Source organism: Schistocerca gregaria, chromosome 1 (genome assembly GCF_023897955.1).
Source record: "Schistocerca gregaria isolate iqSchGreg1 chromosome 1, iqSchGreg1.2, whole genome shotgun sequence".
Classification (NCBI taxonomy): Eukaryota; Metazoa; Arthropoda; class Insecta; order Orthoptera; family Acrididae; genus Schistocerca; species Schistocerca gregaria.
This window is the reverse complement of record NC_064920.1, coordinates 243,146,095-243,154,294: the sequence shown is the minus strand read 5'-3', so window position 1 is coordinate 243,154,294 and position 8,200 is coordinate 243,146,095. Positions and strand designations below refer to the sequence as shown.

At 37.7% G+C, this 8,200-nt stretch overlaps 1 pseudogene; it reads left to right on the top strand.

Annotated features, from left to right (window-relative positions):
• The first annotated feature begins 5,772 nt into the window (after nt 1–5,772).
• On the top strand, nt 5,773–5,890 carry LOC126288512 (5S ribosomal RNA; annotated as a pseudogene).
• The last annotated feature ends 2,310 nt before the right edge of the window (nt 5,891–8,200 follow it).

Genomic DNA, 8,200 nt, shown 5'->3' with positions numbered 1-8,200 from the left:
GCCACCACAACAATATAGTTATGTCCAAGGTAATAAGAACTGGATTAACTATTGCTTATTTGTTCCGACATGGCAATCCTGTATCAATAAAAATATCATTCATTCCACGCAGTTGTGCATGTTGTACACATCACTGTATAGCCAGGCACATACGATAACATACAAACCATTGACCATCGAAGTAGCTCCAGCAACACTGCGACCTGCACAAATACATACCTTTTATTTGGAAGTGGAGGTCACATCTAGAAGTGGTACCACACCCACTCCAGCTCTCTAGCTTCATATCATGTCAATGAGACCACTGTAGTTCATCTGAGGAACGACACTGCACAATTGTTCTCCAGAAGGCTGCTAGCAGTTACCAGGTGCAGTTACTGAGTACAAGACTGTTGTTACTGTGATAGATGCTGACGAGGCCATTCCATTCCCAATTATGTTCGTGATCTCACTTGGTCCTGGCGGTCTTCCACTGTATCACCTTTTGCTGAAAGCGAGAGCGCCAAATACTTTATTTCGAAACCGTGATACACTGAAAAGTTGCAATGGAACATGGCTGTGTGTTGTGAAGATGCTGGCCAATGCGATTGAGGCTGCCATCTCAATATTCCAGAATTTATACATCGTAGCACCTGGAGGTGTTACAAAAAGATTGTGTAGAAACATGTCAAGTTAAATAAACATTCCAATCAGATTTACATATTGCATACTACTTACCTTAAGTCGATATTTACCTACAAATGTGCTCTTCAATCTACATAACTCTCTCTGTGAATAGTTCATATTTTCTACATTTCCATCTCAATTACATGACATTTTTTTGATATCTCAGTACAAAGACAGTTTATATTATTTCATTAACAAATGCAGATTGGAATAAATAAACGCTCCACATCTCCTGCACAGAGAGACAGATGGAGGAAGAAGTGGACATAAAGAGCAAGAGGAGGAGTGTGGGGCCCTGACCACTCATCTCTTATAGGGGACTAAAGGATGCCGCTGCTTTCGCGGATAGCTACACAACAATTCAAGCAAATCACATTAATGGCTTTCATTACAATGAAGGAGATTGACGATACTTAACTTTGGTTTACAATGGTGTCACAAGTGATGGGCGACATGCAATTAATCAATGTCCTTCAGTATGTACAATGTCCATGCAAGTAATGGTTATGGATCACTTTTCACAGGTTTACTAGTGTCCGTCTTCTACTGTCTGGCTGAAGCTGGCAGGAGTAGCGCTTGTATCTCTTCGGCTAGAGGCCACTCCTGTTATGGTGTGGTCCTAGTTAGCAAACCATTGGCTGACATTGTCACACAGCCTTCTCTGTTCTTGCAGTCTTCATCTTCGTATCGTCACTTGTTGTTACGCCGGAACAAGGAGATATGGCAATATATGAACTGATCAAAGCTGAAGGGCATTAAGTCCAAAGTTGCTTTTCTTTGTTGAACATCATGAACTACTTGGAGAAGAAGTATTGAATGGCACTGAAAACCATTAAGTCAGCCTTCTGCTTTTATGTTAAACTCATGCTGCACAAAACGTGTGCAGATCAGAAAAGTTTTAAGTCACAGACTTATTACCTTTCAGCTCCATACCATTGTGTATGTTGTCAATGCTGTTAGGTGCTGATTCCAAGGAATCATTTCCGCATGGTTTCATATTCTATCATCCACTATGTTCACATGAGGCTCCCAAAACTGAATTTTGTAAAAGAATTTCTCAATACCACTTCTGGTTGGTCGTAAAACACTTCAGAATAGATTCTGGAAATCTGGTTCTAGCAGCTGGTTTTCCACTTCCACAATAAGTTTTCACTCATGTGTAAACACAAAGGCTTTTTTGAGATGTGCTTAAATTGTCAGGTTACATCTTGTTTTTAAAAATGTTTGGCTAACATGGATGGAGTGACTTTTTCTGCAGTGAAAGAAAAGTAGAATTAAACTGCCCCCGAATGTGTCTACATTTTTGACTAGGCTTACTAATCCACTTCAGGCCATAACATGTAAACATGACAGTGAAAAATCATTTCTGGTATTCTGTTTTCATATTCAGGAAGATGTGTCGCATGTAAACATAGTGATTCAGTTGTTATTTGTTTGTCATGCTAAAGTCAATGTTCCACAATGTTGCCCAAAAGAAACATAAATGATTCTGCTCATAAAAAAATGTAATAAAGCAAGCCATTATTAAAGGTATCATACCTTATACCAGCGACAGTGGAAAACATGTCACAGAAAAGAAAACAGGAGAATATTGCAGGTCAGTAGAAACTTTTCTACAGCAGCATTGATGATAATAAGCTTTATTTCCACCATACCATTTTCTGGTGCAGAATTAGCTATGCTGGTATATCCTGTATTCTTTTCCAATGTATGTTTAGAACACTTGATGAAATATATCAAATTTTTAAACAATTGTTTTGATTGTAGGTGGCAGAAAGGCTCTTTCAAGACCATCAATGACATTGATGGAATTGATATCCTGGCAAACCTTCTAAACAAAGATACTGAAGATCTGTCCCTCAAGGCCCTTATTGAAGCATGTGATGTCAAGAAGCAAAGATCCTGGAAATTAGATGATGATGAACAAAATAAGCATTGTTCCTGTTTGAAAATGTTTTGCAATGTGTGTGCCACATAGAGTGTAGGTGTCTCAAAAACATTTCATAATTTCCATTCTGTAGATATGATGAGTTTTCTCCATAATTCAAATGTTAATAAATGGGAAACTATCACAAGATGAAAGTGAAAAGACCAAAAAAAGATACAAAATTCCTGAAAACAATAGGTGACCATATACAATCTTTTCATCTGCAGCTCTCGTGTTACGATCGATAGGAAATTTAGTACTTGGGTTCTTGGCTGTTTGTGAAAATTATTTATCCAGACATAGCTGTGAAATACAACTTCTGCAGGGCAGTGCTTTTGGGAATATTATGATTATAAATTCAGCAGATGACAGGTATAGATGTTTGTTCTCTTTGTGAAGAGCTTAAGGCAAAGTTAAAAAGTCCCTGTTTGTGTGGAGCTTAAAAACTTGTAGCTAAGACAGGTTTGCAGGCTCATCTTTGAAGTCCAAAAGCTTCACAAGTTCCTGTAGGAATTCAAGTCCCAGTGTCTTCAAAATGAAGAAATTGGTGCCATTCTTTGCCTATATGCAGAAATTGAACTTAGCAGAAATTCATGTGCAAGAAATGTTTTACATGTAGTAACTATGGATAAATGTGTTCAATATTCACAGTTTAAAAGATGATAGCACTATGGCTCATCTTTATCATAAGTGTGATGGATGAGAAGGTGCTAATGATGTGTGTATTTTCAGACATTATCAAAGATCTCTGCTTGTTCTCAGATGGACATAATGGCCAAAACTGAGATCACATTATGGTGAAAAAGTATATGGGACTGACCACAACTGGCAGATTTTAATCAATCATACACAAAAAAATGTTATAGAGGTTATAGTCCAAAAGCATATGTTGAATTAATAGCAAACAGCAGAAAAAAATGTGTGAGTTCATGTTGCAGAATATGATGAAACCACTAATTTTTGTAAATGGTGACCCTCTTACTTTAAGAAGACTGTTATATCCAGGGAAAGTGAAGTATTCCCAAGGGATAAGCAGCAGGCATTCTCCCCCTTAAAATTCAACTAATTCAAATACCACAACAAGACTAGACTGGTTAAAACATCTGCTGACATCATATCTCCTATTAAACAAAGATGTTTTACTCGGAAAGTCAAGGACACTGCTAAATATTACTGTGCCATCTGAAAAGGTATACAGTACAAGGAAAAAGTTCCTATAAACTTTTAAAAAATACAGGATGTAGTAAATATAGTAAAATATGATCAACAGGATACTATGCAGTTTCATGAGAATATAATGAATTGACCAAAAACAGGTAGATAGTGTAAATGAATCTGTATAAAACCACAGGTAGTCTAAATGAATCTGTGCCAAAAGCATCCCTAATGAGTCGTGTGTTTGTTTGTTTATTTCTTCATGAGTTAAAATTACTTTCAGTCACACTGACAATACATTTTATAATTAGCATTACTCTTCTCCATTAATGTGTATTTCATAAACATAGGTATCGGCATACCTTATCAAATTTACTAATTAACACAGGTCATGAATTTACTAGTGATTATGGAGCTGAAAAGCACTAAATCCATTTTTTAAAAACAAAAATAAATGTTAAATTGTATTTTCTCTATGAAAGTTTATGTTCAAGGAAATTATTTTATACATAAAAGCATTAATAAGCTATGTTTATTTTGTTTTGTTACATTTATGAAGTTTTACCTTCTCCTGAAAAGTTTTAAAACTCGACTAATTCAGCTCCAATTGAATCATATGAGTCAACTTGTGGGTGGAGCTACAAGGAGAGGTCAGTTTCTAATAAAGAAGAGAGTAAGACAGTCATAGTATGTAGAATAATAAATTGTGTTGAATTTGACCAGTTTAGGCCGATCACAAGATACAGGTACCCAGAATTAAATGCCAAATTACCATTATTAAGTAGTTAGTAAGAAATGTTGTATTATAGTTGGATCAGCACAGCATGCTTTTTCTCTTATTACAATGAGGTTGCGTGAGGTTTTTCCTATAAATTATCCTATTATTTACTTATCTTTTTTCCTAAACGTTATATGTATACTTATAACTAGTTTATGGAAGGAAAAAAACACACACTTTATGCTGGAAATGCACCTCTTTACTGGAAACTATATCTATATTACTGCTTCTTTTTTATTGCTACTTAGTTTCTATGATATGAAGAATAAATTTATTAAGTCCTGTACAGTACACCATTACAGTTTGTTATGTGGATTATCGTTTAAATACTCCAAGGTCCATACTTTCCCCTACAGCATCACAAATATACACAAAAAGTATTGCATTTAATAAAATTAAACAAATACTATTAGGTTCCTAACCTGGTGGAAGCCCATATCAAAACTTCACAGTGGCAGCTGTCATTTATGTTTCATTATTTACTCACAGACTACAAAAGTCATCAGATAGCAATATGCACATATACAGATGATTGTAATATTGCTTATACAAGATATAAAAGAACAGTCTATTGGCAGAACTGTCATTTGCACTCAGGTGATTCAAGTAAAATGGTTTCCGATGTGATTATGATTGCACGATGGAATTCATAGATTCTGAACATGTAATGGCAGTTGGAGCTAGATGCATGGGACATTCCATTTTGAAAATTATTAGGTACTTCAGTATTCTGATAATCACAGTATCTAGAGTGTGCTGAAAATACAACATTTCAGGCATTACTCCTTACTTCAGACAATGCAGTGGCTGGTGGCCTTCATTCAATGACCGAGAGCAGCTGCACTTGCATAGAATTATCAGTGCTAACAGACAAGTAACACAGCCTGAAATAATCACAGAAATCAAAGTGGGTTATATGACAAATATATCCATTCTGACAATGTGGCAAAATCTGGCATTAATTGGCAATGGCATCAGATGAATGATGCAAGTGCTTTTGCTAAAACCTCAAAATCACCTGCAGCACCTCTCCTGGGCTCATGAACGTATTGGTTGGAATTAAGATGACTGGTAAACTATGGCTTGGCCATATTAGTCCCAATTTCAGTTGATAATAGCTGAATAGCTGGTGGTTATTAGTGTTTGAGTGCAGGGCAGACCCCATGAAGCCATGGACACAAGTTGTCAACAAGGCACTGAGCATGCTGGTAGTGGCTTCATAAAGGTGTGAGCTGTGGTCACATGTGCCAACAGCCTTCCTGCAGTGGTAACACCGGTTCCCATCAGATCACTGAAGTTAAGCACTGTTGGATTGGGCTAGAATTTGAATGGGTGACCATCCTGTCTGCCGAGCGCTGTTGGCAAGTGGGGTGCACTCAGCCCTTGTGAGGCAAACTGAGGAGCTACTTGATTGAAAAGTAGCTGCTCTGGTCTCGTAAACTGACATACAAGCGGGAGAGCAGTGTGCTGACCACATGCCCCTCCATATCCACACCCAGTGATGCCTGTGTGCTGAGGACGACACGGTGGCTGGTCCGTACCGTTGGGCTTTCCAAGACCTGTTCAGACAGAGTTTAGTTTCAGTGTTTCATGTAATGGACTGGAAATTGTTATATTTGGCTACTTGGAGACCATTTGCAGCCAGTCATGGACTTCATGTTCCCAAAAAAGGATTGAATTCTTGTGTATGACAATGTGTCATGTCAAGACATCACAATTGTTCACTATTGGTTTGGAAAAAATTCTGAACAATTTGTGTGAATGCTTTAGCCATGCAGATCACCTGACATGAATCCCACCAAACATTTATGGCACATAATCAGGAGGTCAGTTTGTGGAGAAAATCTTGCATCTGCAACACTTCCACAATTATGAACAGCTATGGAGGCAGCATGATTCAATATTTCTGCAGGGTACTTCCAGAGACTTTTTGAATCCATGCCACGTTAAACTGCTGCACTATACCAGGCAAAAGAAGGTGCGACACAATATTAAGGAGATATCCCATGGCTTTTGTCACCTCAGTATATGTTCTCAAGCAGCATCTCATTTGGTTTCATGTGGCTATATGGACCCCATTCCAGAATCCCTCACAGCATAAAAATTGTTTTTGATTACTGGAAACTGAACAATGGACTACTCATTCACAGAGGCCTTAGTTGTACTAAATTCAGTTTTTTCATATTCACATCAATTGATTGTTATGGTTCAAATGAAATAATTTATTTCCTTCAAGCATTGTATGGTATTGCAAAAGTTTTACGGTACCATATTACATATATACTATTCACTGTGAATAGAGGACTAAACTTCCAAGTATAATCAGGCACTGTTGCTTGCAATATCTTGTCATAAGTGTAATAATAATATAATGTATGGGTTAGATTCAGAGGCTTTCATTTCTATGATATATTGAGAAATGAGAAACTCTTGGTAGCTACAAAATCATTGTTGTTTGATTTCCTAAACTAAAATTTGTACCTGAAACCATGCTAATTACACTGATGAGCCGAAACATTACAGCTGCTGCCTACCGCAAATTAGAATGCAGCCTGATGGCATTACTGGCACATGATGCATTAAGAAATGTAATAAGCATAGCAGATATGACCAGGGAATCATTCTAGCCCCAATACAAGCTACAACTGAGTAAATCCATTGACAGAAGCAACTTCAACAGAGTGCAGATAGTTATGGGCCAGCACCTGGGAATGAACAAAATAGTAAAACTTGTCGACTATTCGTGTGCTTCTGTTGTGAGCATCTACAGAAAGTGGTTGAAGGATGGTGAAACCACAAATAGGTGACAAGGTGTAGAACATCTATGCCTCATCACAGAAAGTAAAGAAAAGTAAGCAACATTCTATGTCATGTCTGATGACAGAGTACAGTGCAACATTCTGCACCAGACCTGACGACGGAGTACAATGCTAGAGCGCAAGTGTTTCAGAGCGCACTTCAGTGTACCCGGTTAAACATGAGGCTCCACAGTAGACAACCACTACATGTTCCCATGATCACCCATTGACGTCATCAATTACAGTTGCAGTGGGCATAGGAATATTCAGATTGGACCATGAACCACTGGGAATGTGTCACCTGATAAGATTACTCATGTTTCTTTCTACACCTGGTTGATGACCATGTCCAGATATGCTATGACCCAGGTGAACAGCTTTCTTCAAACATGCATCTCAACAAGGATACAGTCCAGTGGGAGCAGTAGTGTGCTCAGATGGACATTCATCTGGGTAGTAATCAAAGCAACATGACAGCTATGGATAAGGTGAACAATACTAAGGACTATTTGCATCCGTTAAAACTTCTGAAGCCATCCTTGACTGTGATGGCACCTTCCATCAGGATAACTATGTATGTCACAAGGCCAGAATCATTCTACATGGGTCTGATGGGCATGCTAGTGAACTCATGTCGATGTCTTGGCCACCAAATTCATCTCATCTGAACTTGGTGGAACACATCTGGTACACTATTGGGCACCAGCTTTGTACCCACAAATGAATGGTTGTATTTTAATGGAATTATTATTATTATTATCTAAGTAAATAATTAAGTTTGTATGTGTAGACATCTGGTGCTACATATCTCCAGAAACCCACCAAGAAATTGTTGAATCTATGCCACACAAAATCACTCCTGTACTGCGTTCCAAA